General features: G+C 36.8%; 1 pseudogene; it reads left to right on the top strand.

Moving 5' to 3' along the window:
• Positions 1-1,090: 1,090 nt before the first annotated feature.
• LOC113200132 (prothymosin alpha pseudogene) lies at positions 1,091-12,794 on the top strand (annotated as a pseudogene).
• Positions 12,795-16,622: the final 3,828 nt, after the last annotated feature.

The following is a 16,622-nucleotide window of genomic DNA, read 5'->3' on the forward strand; positions in this document are numbered from 1 at the left end:
GTATGGGTTAAGCCACCCTTCTTCTTTGTACCTTCCACCCCAAATCACAAAAATGGTCATCTTAATTGTGACGATTCCCAATATGAGTTAACCAATTGCTGGAATTCCTCTATTAAGACAGTACTGCTAACGAGAACACCCCCCAGGTTATGGTTTCCAACAGAGGATGACTCCTCCATTCAAGAGGTGAACTTTACGAGAGATATTTCCCTTCCCAGAGTTAGGCGAGATTTGGGGGTTACTGCTGCCATTATACCTGCCTCCCTCACTGTGGTCGCAGCAGCTACCACCACTGGTGTAGCTCTGACCCAGTCCACAGCAAATGCTGCAACCATTAATCAGGTAGTGCAGTGCTCCACTAAAGCCCTGACCACCCAGGAGCGACTAAACCTGCATTTGAAGGAGGTATCTTAATGTTACAACAACAGATTGACCTTATTGATGAGAAAATTGATATGCTTCAATTGAATGTTACAGTACCCCTGCAGTCCTCAATTTTTGCATGATTGTCAATCCCCTGTCTTGGTAAAAAATGTAACAGAAGCTCGGCTTGAACTGGCAAATAGACTTAAGGGACCTTCGGACTTTTAGGAATTTCACTATGATGCTACATGCTCAGATTATCAGTCTAAAAGAAACCAGAGCAGGGCTAATTCTTAACCCCTCAATCTTACAGCTTCTATGGGATAAATTGTCAGCTTTAATTGACCCCACTAATTGGATCCTCGCTGGTATTGGCATAGTTTTTCTTGTTTTAGTATATGTTATTTTAAGATGCTTCCAAAAAAGACTCAACAAAGTAGAAACAAAACAAGCTGTGTTAGTTCATGCATGTAAGGAAAGTCAAAAAGAAAATAATGATTCTCCTGCATCTGTATGGATGGCGGCTATGGACAGGATCTAAGTAGTACCAACTAAGGGCCAGTTTTCTATGAGGGATCATGCCCTGAGTCTTAGCACTGCCCTCCTTTGCATCTATCTGTGTCTCTCAGCTCTGTCACTATATTACTGTTTGTCTGCCTATGGCCTTTCTACTCCCTTCCTGAATGCAGCCTGCCTCATCAGCCCAGTGCAGTGAGCTGGGCCCTCCATGGAGAAGAACCCTGAATTTCCTGATCCTAAGGTAAATACTGTCGTGGAGGCCACGGGGGCATTATCTATCAAGGAGACAGAGATCTCTCTCGGGGACAATGCCTTGCTCCACATCACCCTGTTTGGCCCCGGAGGATGGCTAGTTAGCCAAAGATGTATAAGATTCCTCAAGGGAGGGACAACCTAAGACAGCCACAGTTGCAGAGGGGCCATCAGGAGAAAACTTGGGGACCAACAGAAGTGAGGCACAGAACCTCGCCCCCCCACACACACACTTGTGCAAAGGCCTAAGTCTTCACCCCATCTGAGAGAGGTCTCCTGCCCCCATGGCTGCTTTGCTCCCCATGCCCAGCTCAGATAGGAACCCAAGTGACAGAGACCTAGTCAGCAGCAGCTGCCCTCTCACCACAGCAGGAAACAACTGCAGCTACAGGAATGGGCCATGTATGGATGTTTTCTCTTTTCTCTTTCTTGGTTCTTCCCCCTTTTCCTATGCTTTTTCCCTTTCCTTTCTTCTCTCATCATGGTTCTCCTTTGGCAACAAATTTAATGAAAAGGGAAGAAATGTTGGGATAACTCTCAGTCACAGCTAGCAGCTAGGAGCAGCTCGGAAGTGCTTGAAATACCCACGTTTGTTCAGGCCTGACAGGAGGGCCTACAGGATGGGGTGAAACCACATCCTCAGCACTTGGGGTTAGCCTTGACAAACTACCAGGCCAGGAAACTGAGAGTCAGGGGCTTCAGGGCATAAAACCCCTGACTCAGTAAGGGCCAAAGACCCTTCCAGATTGCTTTCCACCATGACAGCAGTGGTTTGAGCATCCTCATAGTGCGGTTACATTAGGCAGAAGATGATTGGCTTATGGATACTATCTTGCTTGTGTATGATTGATGGGCACACCCCACTCGAACCCTATAACAGTTGTGTGCATTCCAAAGAGAAACTGAGCTACTGGACGACGACCTGAGGTGGGTGTCCAGCCAGTTCTCTCACCAGCTCCTGGAGTCTGTGTGTTGATTCTGCATCTCTACCCACCGCAACAAGGTAGCCGAGTGACCATCCACCACGAAGGGACATAGGGACACATACAATATTATTAATTTATATTTACAAAAGGATGTTGAGATGTTCCATGTTTATATTTCCTCATATTTTAAATTTCATCAAATGATAAAAGAATGTATTGTATGAAAAAGATCCACTATGGGAAATTTGCCACAACCAGTGCAAGACCAGAACCTGCTGCTTCTTAGACACTAGACTTAATTAGTTGTGTTATTGCATTCCCGAAGTACCCCCCAATGGTTTTATTCACAAGTGGTATATTAGGGTAGTTAAGAAATTGGGTTCTCAAGTCAGATAGGGCTAGGTAAGTCCCAGTTCTGATACTAGTGAGCTCCATTACTATTACAAAGTATCATAATTATTTTTCACTTTTCTTTCCTTATCTGTATAACAACAGTGGGTATATGGTATACCAATAGTGCTTTTGTCATGGGATTTGTTGTTAAAAACTAAATATAGTTTTCTTGTTTTGTTATGATCTAAGGATAAAACCCAAGGATGCTTTAATACTGAGCTGCATGGTAGCCCTTTTTACATATTTTTTTTCTTTTTTCTTCTCATGTTTTTATGTGTTTGTTTGTTTGTTTTTGGTTGGGGTCTTTTTAACTTCAGGAGATCTGAATAACAAAGAAGTATGGGTTGATTAAATTCTAAATTGACAAAGGCTATCAATATATTTCAGCAAAGGATGATTCAATATGGTGATCAAGATGCATGCAGGTCAGATACAAATTTCAGCCCTGTAATATTCCTTAGGGAAAAATCAAGCACTATCTTCAGACACTGCAATTTAAGGTGCTCTTCATAAACACTGTGAAAAGTGCTCAGGTCCATCAAATGTATTTAATATTAACAACTATCATGGATACTTTGGCTTGGTAAAAACTTCTTGTTTTAGTCAGCTTTTTCACTGCTGTTACTAAAATACCTGACAAGAACAATTTTAGAGGAGGAAAAGATTATTTGGGGACTCATTGTTTCAGAAGTCTCAGTTCATAGATAGCCAGCTCCATTTCTTTGAGTGAGAGGTGAGGCAGAACATCATGGCAGAAAAGTGTGGCAGAGGAAAATAGCAGGGAGCATAGCTCCAGGAAGTAGAGAAAGAGACTTCATTGAGCCAAGTACATACCCCAAAGGCAAGCCCCAGAATGACCCACCTCATCCAGGCACACCCTACCTGCCTTCAGTTATCACTTGGTTAATTCTTATCAGGGGATTAACTCACTGATTAGGTTAAGGCTCTCATAACCCAATGACTTTACCTCAAAGCATTGTTTCACACATACACTCACATCCACATCCAAACTGATTTATTTATTTGTTTTTAATATTTATTTTTTAGGTGTAGATGGACACAACACAATGCCTTTATTTTTATGTGTTGCTGAGAATCCAACCGGTTCTGCCCGAGCTAGGGGAGCACTCTACCACTGAGCCACAATCCCAGCCCCAGATTTTTTTTTTTTATGTAAACTACTATCGGAATGCATTGTCTCACTACCTTTGTTTTTTTTTTTTTTAAAGAGAGAGTGAGAGAGAGAAAGGGACAGAGAGAGAGAGAGAGAATTTTAACATTTTTTTTATTTTTCTTAGTTCTCGGAGGACACAACATCTTCGTTTTTTGTATGTGGTGCTGAGGATCGAACCTGGGCCCCACGCACACTAGGCGAGTGCGCTACCGCTTGAGCCACATCCCCAGCCCACCTTTTGTTTTTGTATTGGCTGTTTCTTTTGCTTTTATGAGAAGCTAAGTACTTTTGACAGAGATAGAAACACCCTTTACTGAAGAATATTATTGACTTCTGATTTAAATTATTCAGATCATTACATAGTTTCTCTAATTTCTTGAATCACCCCAATTCAAATAAAAGCATCATTAGGTCTTATTATTTTATCTTTTGGAGGGAATCCTTTCAACTATAATAATTCATTTTCACTTTCTTTTCTCAGTCCAACTTACTGAAATTTACTGTAGACCCACTGACCACATTTAATAACCAGATATCCACTCCATGCCAACAGTTCTCTTTAGAGATTTCTAAACTTATTTTAAGTAAATTTAGCAGTCTCCTTTTAATCTTTATTACTCTAAAGCTTTCATGCCTGACAATTATGATTATCACTAAGAAAAAGACCTGTCTCATTTCTTGGCTCTGAGATAGGATAATATTCTCTTACTCTTCTTTAGACTTCTCTAGCTCATCTTCTTTCTCTCATTTTCTGCAAATGTTATCCTTGGCTCTTCTTTTCTCATATTATGGGTGCTCACATAAACTCAGTCTCATAGCTTTAATTGTCACATCTATATCTGTTGATTAAAACAAATAAATCCCCAAAACATCCTGTTGCTGAAACAGAGCTAAATGCATTACTTATAGTAAGAGAACATACAACCATGACAGGATCTTAGAAGTGTCTTGGAAGGGGATGATCAAATGTAGGATTTCTAGAGACTGGATTTTTGGTTTAACAAAGGTCTTTGCATGTAGGAATCTGAATGCAATTGCTAAAACTTGTAATGTTGATTTTTAGATTGGTGAATATGCAAAGCAAGATTTTTGAAGAGTGTTGATGAGTAATCATTTGATAAGCTAGCAATTTGTCCATTGACTGATTCATCATCCTAAGAATGAGGATTTTACCCTGATGAGTAACTTCTTACCTTTAGAAAGACAGCTAGTTGAGCAGCTTATTGTTTAGATTAATATTTTTTGCAACTTTTTCTACTAGGCAAGAATTTCCTGGAATAGTAATGTCAATATCAACAATATTAATTATCTTTATTATAATTATTAGTGCATAGCAATAGTACAAAATAATGGGTTACATTATGAAAATTTTATACATGCATACAACATACTTCAATCATATCCACCCTCCCTTTAATCTTCTTTTACCCTCCTACCCTCACACCCTGGTCCCCTTCCTCTTTCCTTTTTATTTCTAGATTCCAAATATAAGAGAAAACAGGTGATGCTACTTTTTATGAGTCTGGCTTATTTCACTTAACATGATGGTCTCTAGTTCCATCCATTTTTTGCAAATAACATAATTTCATTTTTCTTTATGACTCAATAATATATACTACATTTTCTTTATCCATTCACCCCACAGCCTTCATTCCTGATCCTATTAAGAAGTATGCTTACAGGAAGCTTGATCTCACTTAGATTGTAATCATTTTAAAATAGTACCTATAAGACAGTCACATTTTCTCTGGCTGCCTACTATACCAGCTACTATCCCCAGTTTCCCTTTTATCAACAGCACTAATATTTTTCAGGAATCTTAAGTTAGAAACCTAGGTACTATATCTAACTCCTCTTTCAAAATGACTCAATATCCAACTAGTCACCAATTGCTACCTATTTATAAATCTCTGATGAAATCCTCTAAAAATGATAAAAATTGCCTAAAAGAAGAAGTAATCAACCAGCCAGGCTATTCCACACATAGATTGAGAAAAAATGACACTTCTTGAATGAAAAAGCAGATATGCAGGTTAAAAAATGTAACTTAGCCTGAGTTTAGGGTTATGCAATTTCCAAAACTGTAATATAGAAAGAAAAGTTTAAATTTCAAGATGATTGCTGGGAAAGAGAAATTTGGAAACCACCAGTAAAACTGAAAAAGTGAAATTTGCAATGCTATAAAATGACTTGATCAAAATCAACATCCAGTTTCAGGTCCATACAAAGTCAATTTCAGTATGGAATTGGGGTTGAATGATATGTAGGTTAATGAACAAATACCCCACATAGCATAGAAGTGTAAATATTGGTTGAGTTGAAATGATGAACACTCACCATTCTTTGTGAAGTTTTCAGGAGTAAAGACAAAGTATTTTTGCTCTGTTCTAACATCACCAAAGATAGACCTATAATGGAACTCATATGCCTGCTGAGTTTCTTCAAGAACATCAACCCCACTCTTCCTGTTGACTGCCCAATATTCTGGTCATGTTTACTTTGATATTTGGAAACTGATGATTCTGGTTCCACTTTGGCAATGAGTTGTCCCATAACAAACACTCCTGAGCTATTTTGGCAGTTCTGTAAATGTCAGGTTTTTCTGATAAAAATGAGTAGCCTCCAGTGATTGGAAAAAAAAAAATTATGGAGGCTGCCTATTTTTTAAATCCAAAAGCCCAATTACCAGAAGAATATGATCTCAACAAAGGTACTAATATTTCTTAGCATTAGATTATAGATAAAATAATCTTCTGTCTCCTCAATTCCACAATGTATGAAAGGCACACTCTGAAAAAAAATACAATTACATTATTTCACCCCAAATGGCAGGATGCAGGATCCTTGTAGTCTTATCAAGTGGCAAGATTTTCAATGAAGTACAGGGGCAGGGCCAATAAACTTCAGAATTATAACACTGTACCTAAGGCACAAATTTCTGGACTTTCATATTTCTAATATTTCATTCATAACGAAGAAAGTTGGTCTCAGTGCACCATTTCTAACCAATGTTAAACACTGCTATTTTTCCAATAAAAATTATTAATGTGAAAATTGGCTAACCCTAATATGATAGTTTCCTTTAAGATACTTTACCTGCTGGGCTGGGGATGTGGCTCAAGCGGTAGCACGCCCGTCTAGCATGCGTGCGGCCCGGGTTCGATCCTCAGCACCACATACCAACAAAGATGTTGTGTAAGCCGAGAACTAAAAAATAAATATTAAAAAATTCTCTCTCTCTCCTCTCTCACTCTCTCTTTAAAAAAAAAAAAAAAGATACTTTACCTGCTAATTAGCTAGCCCCCAAGTGTTTCTTCAGATAGACACTTCATATGTTAATTAGTCACCCCTAGGATTTTAATTAGAATTAACTTTTTTCCCTCTTATTCACCACACTGCTTATACAGTTCTGAAGAATTTTAAAGTAAATTCCCATCTGGACACCATAACTCAGCAACTCCACAGGTTCATCACTAATGCCCTCCTCATCCTCCAACAACTGGCTGGCAGAATGTAGGAGAGCTACCTTTCATAAACAAGTAGGATGAACCCAGCCTGACTGTCAGCTCTATCCCTTAATATATAATTGGGTACTTATGTCCATTGCCTTTAGAAGAATTCCAAATGCAGTAGCATTATTTTCTTCTCTGAATTCCCACATTTCTGGATCTCTTATTAGATTCATAAGGGTAGGGTCCAGTCTATCTTGATCATTGCCCTATTTATGGCTCACAGAACAGTTTCTGATGAATGAAGGATCAGTGAATGAACACATTAATGAAAAAACTGAGTCACCCCAGGCTATTACTGAATTTCTCTGAGCTCCTGAAGTTTCCTTATGTATAAAATAGGAATAATATCTACTTTATATTACTAATTTGATATCCTTATCTCAAGTGCACTTTACATGGTGCTACCACATTCATTTTCTTAAGCACTATTTTATGCAACCCCATTACTGACTGCACTTACCATATTGTTGTATAATTATCTCTTTCCTTGTCTGATTTTCCCACTGGATTGCGAATTTGTTGAAGGCTGACACTTGACATTTTAAATTGTATCCTCAGACCTAGTACTGTGAAAAGATCATAGTTGGTCTCAATGAATGCATGCTGAATGAATAAATGTGCCTGAGTCATTGAAATGGTTAAAATGAATGTAATCATAATTGCTCTCAAGTGTTTGAGCACCAAATTTAATGTTATCCTTACTCTCAAAGTTTGCCCACTGTGAAGGTTTCCACTCTATTATTAAAGTGTATCAAGTTAAAAGTTAGCTTTTCATAGCAAATTAATTCCTCAGAGTAAGTTAACTGAGCCAGTTGATTTGTGGCTATGTGTACAAAGGCAAATGAAATAGAAAGTTAAGTAATTGCTCTGTCAATTTAGTCAATATTGACAGCTACTCTGGAGCACCCATGCAGTTTTCTTTTCCTTAAATAGTACAGATAATTGTCTCAAATCTAAAAAGAAACAATGACCCAGCATTTGTTCCCCATATGACATAAAATTGGTTGCTGTGAAATGGAAAATCAGAGCTCTACAATGGTACGAGTACAAGAGTTAGTAGTTCCTGAAGTATCAGAAGGACCTAGCTGTAAAGGCATTTTGCCTATAATACAGCTACATAGCATGAACCTTGAAGAAAATACAACTGAAGACATAGCTTTTAAGGAAGAGCACTAAAGAATTGAATCTTCATTTCCATCAAAAGCACATTATTGACAATTCCACATCAACAAACAAGTGTAACCCTTCCTTAATCACATTTATTCTGTAGTAAACAGGTAAAATTACTAAAGCCATTGACATTCTTAGTTAATCTGTTATAAATTTAAAGAAAGCAGAGACCTTTAAATTCCAAATATGGAATTTTTTTTAAAATGCAAGAAAAGTACTTGAAATATGTTGAAGTTATTTCTATTTCTAGTTCTTCTGAATTAAAATTATTTTTCTCTATTCTTGTTCATATTGTTTTTGCTCAAAATCTAAAAACTATTCCAATGAGTACAATATATTTAAACTAATTTTAACTTGATTAGTATTAATTGATAATACCCAACATCTATTAAAACTATTTGAATTGACTTAAACGATAAAGCATATGTGACAAGTGTCATTTTTTTCTTAGTAAAAATTGAATTCGGTTGAGAGATTAGGATTGAAATCCATTGCAATTGAACCCAAATTTAATGCTGATCTTCCTGGAATTAAAGATAAATGAGAAACATTATGGAGTTATATAGTTCTTATTGTCTGATAAAAGGAGCCAAAAGTTGTTTTTTTGTTTTTGTTTTTTTAATTTTTTTTGCAGAGACAAACATTACTAGTGTTAAATCATCATATGATTTTTTTTCAGGAGCATGACATAGAAATTAAGGAATATGACAGGCATTGATCCCTTCTTTGGCTTGATACAAGGCACAGAAATATTTTTCATGTAGCCATTTCTTGCACAGACTCAAAAGTAAAATGTAAGTCCATGACAGAGAATTGTGATGCAGTAAAAGCAGTTGATACTGAAAAATAGAAATTTAAATTCCATTGGCAAAATCTCAAATTTCTGTTTCTGCCCAGTCCCAACAGTCTCATATGAATGCCCTTCCACCTTTTAAGCCATGCCAAGGCAGCCAAGATGAGAAAACTTCTTTAAAATTGTTCTCATTAGAAGTTTTTAATCTTGAATCACTTGAAAAATTTAATGTGGAATGGAAGCAAACTGCTGGAGCACAAGTTGCGACAAGAAGCACCAATTGTGTTTCACACAATCCTGTTGGATAGGTACTGTTTGACTCTCAGAAGCAAATGTCAAGCATGAAAATATGTCCCCAGAACTTCATGTCCTGTCTGGTATGTAAGGAGTTTAGAAGTCTTTACTCTTATCTTACCAAGTAAAAAACTCAACTGAAAAATCAACTCTTCTTAACATCTGTCAGAGAGGTGAGAACAAACCATTATCCTAAAAACTGAACACAAAATGGGTTGATATAGAGAATCACAATTTGCTAGAGCAGAAACCCAGTAGTAGAAACTTCCAAGGGTAGTAAAATCTATACTACAATTGACAAATTGCTCAAGGCTTGGTATAAATAGGCAAATATCATGGGGAAACCTTCACACTTTTATTGAGTTTTACCTCTAGGAGTTCTGCCAGACCTTCACAATGAATTTCAAATAAAAATCCCCTCTTTCTTTCAAAAATGGGAGGGAAAAAGAACAATTTTGAAATACATAACATTAGGTTCATCTTTAAAAGCCTACCCTTAGGAGGAGCTATTTAACCAATATCTAACCTGCCAGGGTTTTACCAGACATGGAAATAACCACCTCTAGCTCTCTCTATCCTTCCACCTGGAATAATAAAAATACATACCTCCAGACCTGTTCAGCATCCTATCCCACCTAAAGGGAAAAAAATACCAAGAGAGTTCAATGTACAGAAGACAGGCTTACCTAAAGACTGAGACCTAATCAAAGAGCCATAGAAGCCAGGTGCAGTGGCTCATGCCTGTAATCCCAGTAGCTCAGGCTGAGACAGGAGGATTGAAAGCTCAAAGCAAAGCACTAAGCAACTCAGTGAGACCCTGTCTCTAAATAAAATACAAAATAGGGTGGGGATATGGCTCAGTGGTCAAGTGCCCCTGAGTTCAATCCCTGGTACCCACCTGGCCAAAAGTAGGAACCATAGAATGCTTTATCTCCCCACGTATTTTACAAATACATTACTAAAGGCCTATTCACAGCATTTCCTTTCACCTAGCATGTCATGTTCAATTTTCAACAAAAAAAATTCAGGGTATAATAAATTATAAAAAAAAATTGAAAAGACAGAGAAAGTATCAAAACTTGTCTCCAATTTGGCAAAGATGTTAACAATATCAGAGCAGAATTTTTTTGAAAAAAGCTATGATTAATAAAATAAGAGCTTTAAGTATTATATTATACAACATGCAATGCAAGCCAAGAGATGGAAAATCTAAGAGTTAATGAAAAAAAAAATGTTGGAGTTCAGACACACTATAAAGGAAAGGGAAAATTACTTTGATGAACTCCAACACTAAGACCCAATGGGGGGAAAATTCTCTGTGCTTCATATACTAAATGAATTTTTGTTTTGAGAGAAAGAGAGAAAGACTTGCCATATCGCCCAGGCTGGCTTTTTTTTTTTTTTTTTTTGAGAGAGAGAGAGAATATTTTAATATTTATTTTTTAGTTTTCGGCGGACACAACATCTTTATTTTATTTTTATGTGGTGCCGAGGATCGAACCAAGTGCCCTGCGTATGCGCTACCACTTGAGCCACATCCCCAGCCCCCCAGGCTGGCTTTAAACTCCTGAACTCAAGTGATCCTTCTGCCTCAGCCTCAAAGTACTTGGGACTACAGCACTGACCACCAAACCTAGCTGACAATAGAAACTTCTGAAACTGAAAACAAGAAGAAAAATACTTTAAAAGCTCAAATCAGAACAGACTATCAAAGAAATACAAAAGGGGTAGCAACCACATAATGGTCATATCAGAAAGAAAAGAAAGAAACAGAATCGATATTTGAAGCAATGACTGAGAAATTTCCCTCAAATTAATGTCAGACAGCATTAATTTTAGGGTTAGGGTTAGGGTTGATCTGTTGAATTTCCACAGATCCAGGAAATTCAGAGAACATCAAGAAGGATAAATGCCAAAAATCATCACTGTAGGCATATCATATTCAAACTTAAGATAAATCAACAATAAAATATGGAATTAATAAGTTAATTATAGTAAGGTTGCCAGTTAACAAGGTTAATATACAAAAGTCAACCACTTTGATCAAGAGGAATTTAAAATTAAAAACACATTGTCATTTATATTAGCACCCCCAAACATTTTGATAGATATAAATCTAAAAAGAAATGTACAATATCTGTATAAGAAAAACTACAAAACTGTTATGAAAGATACCAAAGGAGAACTACGTTTTCATGTATAGAAAAATTCAATGTTATCAAGATGTTAGTTCTTCCCCAATTGACCTATATAGATTCAATGTCATCCCAATCAAAATTCCAGTAAGATCTTTTGTGAATATTGACAAGGTGATTATAAACTTTAGAATAAACAACTCAATATTGAAGGAGAAAAACAAAGTCAGAGTATTGACACTACCAAATCTTAAGACTTTCTATAGCTGGGCGTAGTAGCTGGAATCCCTCTGAGTCAGCAGTAAAGCACCCTTGGGTTAAATCCCCAGTACAAAAAAACACAAAAAACAAAAACCACAACCCCCCCCCCCGCAAAAAAAAAAAACAAAGAACAAACAAAAACTAAAATCTCAATAGCTACCTCACCAAAAAATATATACAGATAGCAATTATAAAAAGATTTCAGGGGTTGGGGATGTGGCTCAAGAGGTAGCGCACTTGCCTGGCATGAGTGGGGTGCTGGGTTTGATCCTCAGCACCACATACAAATAAAATAAAGATGTTGTGTCCACCAAAAACTGAAAATTGAATATTAAAAAATCTCTTTTTAAAAAAAGATTTCAACATCATATGCTATCAAAAAAATGCAAATTAAAACAATGAGATATCACTATATACTTATTAAAATGGATGCTGAGGCAGGAGGATCACAAGTTCCAGCCCAGCCTCAGCAACTTAGCAAGACCCTATCTCAGAATAAAAGGAAATAAATAAAAAGGACTGGGGATGTAGATCAGTGTTAAAGTGCCTCTGGGTTCAATCCCCAGTGTCTCCCCCAAAAGAAAACAGCTTCACTGGCTGCTATGAAAAGCCATCTTTGCATTGTTCCTGGGTCCAGCTCCCCAATAGCCACAACCACCTCCGTCCCGCGCCTCCTCCACCTCCTCTGCCGCCCCACCTGTCAGACGCAGCCGTGGACACTAGCTCTGAAATCACCACCAAGGGCTTAAAGGAGAAGAAGGAAGTTGTGGAGGAGGCAGAGAATGGAAGAGACGCCCCTGCTAATGGGGATGCTAATGAGGAAAATGGGGAGCAGGAGGATGACAATGAGGTAGATGAGGAAGAGAAGGAGAAGAAGGTGATGGCGAAGAAGAGGATGGAGATGAAGATGAGGCTGAGGCAGCTACGGGCAAATGGGTAGCTGAAGATGATGAGGATGATGATGTTGATACCAAGAAGCAGAAGACCGATGAGGATGATTAGACAGCAAAAAAGGAAAAGTTATATTCAAAATAAAAGGCCACCGTGACCTATTCACCCTCCACTTCCGGTCTCAGAATCTAAACGTGGTCACCTTCCAGTAGAGAGGCGCGTCCGCCCGCCCACCGCGGGCAGTGCCACCCACAGGTGACACGTGCTCTTCACCACCCAACCAAAACCACAACGTGAATTTGCAACAGGGGAGGATAAAAGAACCAAAACTCCCAAGGCCCTGCTTTTTTTTTTCTTAAAAGTACTTTTAAAAAGGAAAATTTGTATTTTTAATTTACAATTTATATTTTTGTACATATTGTTAGTGGTCAGCCATTTTTAATGATCTCTGATGATCAATCCAACCTTTGGAGCATTCTCTGTCCTACTTCTGACTTTACTTGTGGTGTGACCATGTTCATTATAATCTCAAAGGAGAAAAGAAAATCTTTGTAAAAAAAAAAAAAAGCAAAAACAATAACAACAAAACAATCTTATTTTGAGCATTCCAGTAATATTTTTTGTGTATGCACTTTAGCTGTACTATAAGTAGTTGCTTTGCATGAGGTGGTTAAAAAGGCCAATGATAAAGAGGTTTCTTTTTCCTCCCTTTTTTTTTTTTGTCTATGAAGTTGCTGATTATTTTTTTGGCCCATTTGATGTATGTGTGAAACAATGCTGTCCAACAATAAACCAGAATTTTATTTTGCTGAGTTGTTGCAAAAAAAAAAAAAGAAAAAAGAAAAAGAAAATAAAAATATTTCAACATACCATAAAATAAACTCCAGTTCTGGAAAAGGATATATATTTAAATCTATATTCTGCCCCTTGTTAGCTGTGTAAACTTAGACAAATGGGAATAATAGTCCCCCTCCCATGGGTTTATTATGAGTATCAGATGGGCACATATTACAATCAATAAGTATAAATGGCATGAAAGTAGAAAGTAAAATGTCCACTACATAATAAACATGTGAATGCTAATTGGTATTAATAGTAATAACAGTAATTTAACAATGTAAATACTGTATGACCAAGAGAGAATTTGGTCCATACAGAATTCACAGTGTTTCTTTATGACCAGAATTGTTGTATAGTTTTTGTGAAATATTGTCAATGAGGACTATTGTCTTAGAATAGGTTGTGAACATATTGCTAGAAAAAAATTTTAACTACTTTTAGATTATGATAAAAATTTTAAGGTTGTACTTTTCTTCAAAGATTTAATTCATAATAAACTGTTCATTTGCATTTAATAATATATCCTTGACCTACATGCTACTTATCAATCACTGCATTACAGACTACCACAAACTTAACACATATGAAACAATACAAATTTATCATCTCAAAATTGTCCTGAGAAATTCAGAGGCAGGTTAGTTGGGTGGTTTTGCAAAGAATCTCTCACCAGGCTAAAGATGTCATGGAGGGCTGTAGTCTTTGAAGATTTTATGTAGTGGTAGGGCATTGAAAGATTCTGATCTTCTTCTTCTTGTTGTTTTGTTTTATTTTTAGGATTCACTTTTCTAAGTTCATTCATGCAGTTTTCAGCAAGAGACTTTGTTTTATCAGCAGGTGGGCTGCTCCATAGACCTGCTCAAGCCATGGATTCCATAAGAGTGAGTGTCAGAAAGACAGAGACAGAGAGAGAATGCAGGTGAGTGAGAGCATGTCTAAAATGATAGTCACAGCCATTTATAACCATCACTTCTGCCCTATGACATTGATCACACATGCTAATGTTATGGGGAGAATGTTACACAAAGGTGAGGATACCAGGAGATGGATATCACTAGAGATCATCTTGGAAGCTGGCCACCCCAATTAATGACTATGAGTTTGGATGCATTGGCCTCTAGATTCTTTCTATGCCTTTCTCATTTTCTCCTGGCATTTTAATTACAGTAATGTCTAAACTAATACAAATTTCACATATTATTTCTTTTGCAACAAGATCTTAATTATAATGCAAACCACAACATTCACAGAGGCTCAAAAGTACACAAGAGTCTATGTAGTTTCCTTTCTCAAATAAGATAAACTGTGTTTAAGACATGAACTCCTCAAGGAGAGCTCACAAATTGTTGTTGTGTTCTTATTCTTGACCAATAATTATCCAATATTCTAAATGTTATTCTCATTATTAAATCATTGTAATGACCAAATAGAAACTGACATCTAGTCTCCCATAATGAGATTCTGCTTGTGGACTCACAAATGAATCAACTAAATTAGCTCTGAAATGGCAATTTTTTGCATAATGCATGTGCCTGTGTGGTATATCTATGTGTGTATGTACATATGTACCACAGTAATTAACACATTTAAATATTCTCATTAAATTTTATATTTAGTATATCTTTAGTGCTTATCACAGTGCCAAACACATAGTAAGAGCACATTTAAATAACGTTGCAGTGAATCTTGTGGAAGATGACAAGGATGCTGATATCTGGCAAGAAGTAAACAAATGTCTTTTATGCCTGCTGGAGGGCAACATTACATAGTTTAGTGGTTCTTAAACTTCTACATACAGCAGAACTCATTTAAGAACTTGTTTAGGATTTATATTCCTAAATTCAAAGTTCAAGGGAGCCATGTAATCTGTATTTTTGTGTATGTGTGGTGCTGGGGATCAAACCCCGGGGCCTTGGGCATGCAACTCTACCACTGAGCCACATCCCTAGCCCTTTAATCTGTTTTTAAACAGGCACCTTTGGGCAATTCTGCTATAGCTGATCAGTATCTAACATCATATTTGAACATGTACCTAAGTGTAACTCAGATGTTACCAAATCCATTTTAATAATCAAATAAAATGATTCCATCTTCCATTTTCTCTCCTGTGTACACTAGACACCATATTTCAGTCTCCAATATGATATTTTCAACAATTTCTTAAATGTGATACCCAAAGCACAAATAAGCAAAAAATAAATGTAAATTTAATCAAAATTTAATTATTAAAATTTAAAATTAGACAAAAATGTTTGTTCTTCAAAGGATGCCATCATGAAAATGAAAGGATAATCCATGGAATTGGAGAAAATATTTACAAATCGTATGTGTGATGTTGTGGTTTCAATATGAGATGTTCCCCAAAAGTTCATGTGGGATACAATGCAAGAATTGTTAGGAGGTGGAATGGTTGGATTTCGATAGTTGTAACCTAATCAATGGATTAATGCACTTACATGGATTAACTGGGTAGTAATCCTAGGCAGGTAGGGTGTGGCTAGAGGAGCTAGAAAACTGGTGGTGTGCTCTGGGGTTTATAGTTTGTTCCTTGTAAGCAAAGTTCTGTCTGCTTCCTTGTTGCTAAGTCCTGAGTTGCTTTCCTCCCATGCCTTTCCACCATCATGTTCTGCCTCACCTTGGGCCAAAGTTATGAAGTTTACCATCTATGGATAGAGACTTCTGAATCCTTGAGCCAAAATAAACTTTTCATCCTCTATATTGTCTTGTCAGGCCTTTTAGTTGCAGTGATAAAATAAAACCTGATAAAAACATCTGTTAAAGATTATAATTCAGTATCTATAAAAAATCTTACAAGTCAACAGAAAGACAGATATTCCAATTAAAATTGGACAAAAAGTCTGAATAGACAATTTTTTCCTAAGAAAGAGATACAAATGGCAAAATAACACATGAAAAGATGCTCACCATTACTCTTTAGGGAAATGAAAATCAAACCCACAATGAGGGGGATTGGGATTGTGGCTCAGCAGTACAGCGCTCATCTAGCACATGTGAGGCCCAGAGTTTAATCCTCAGCACTGCATAGAAATAAATAAATTAAATAAAGGTATTGTGTCCAACTACAACTAAAACGTAAAT

This window comes from Urocitellus parryii, chromosome X, assembly GCF_045843805.1.
Source record: "Urocitellus parryii isolate mUroPar1 chromosome X, mUroPar1.hap1, whole genome shotgun sequence".
NCBI classification, from domain to species: Eukaryota; Metazoa; Chordata; class Mammalia; order Rodentia; family Sciuridae; genus Urocitellus; species Urocitellus parryii.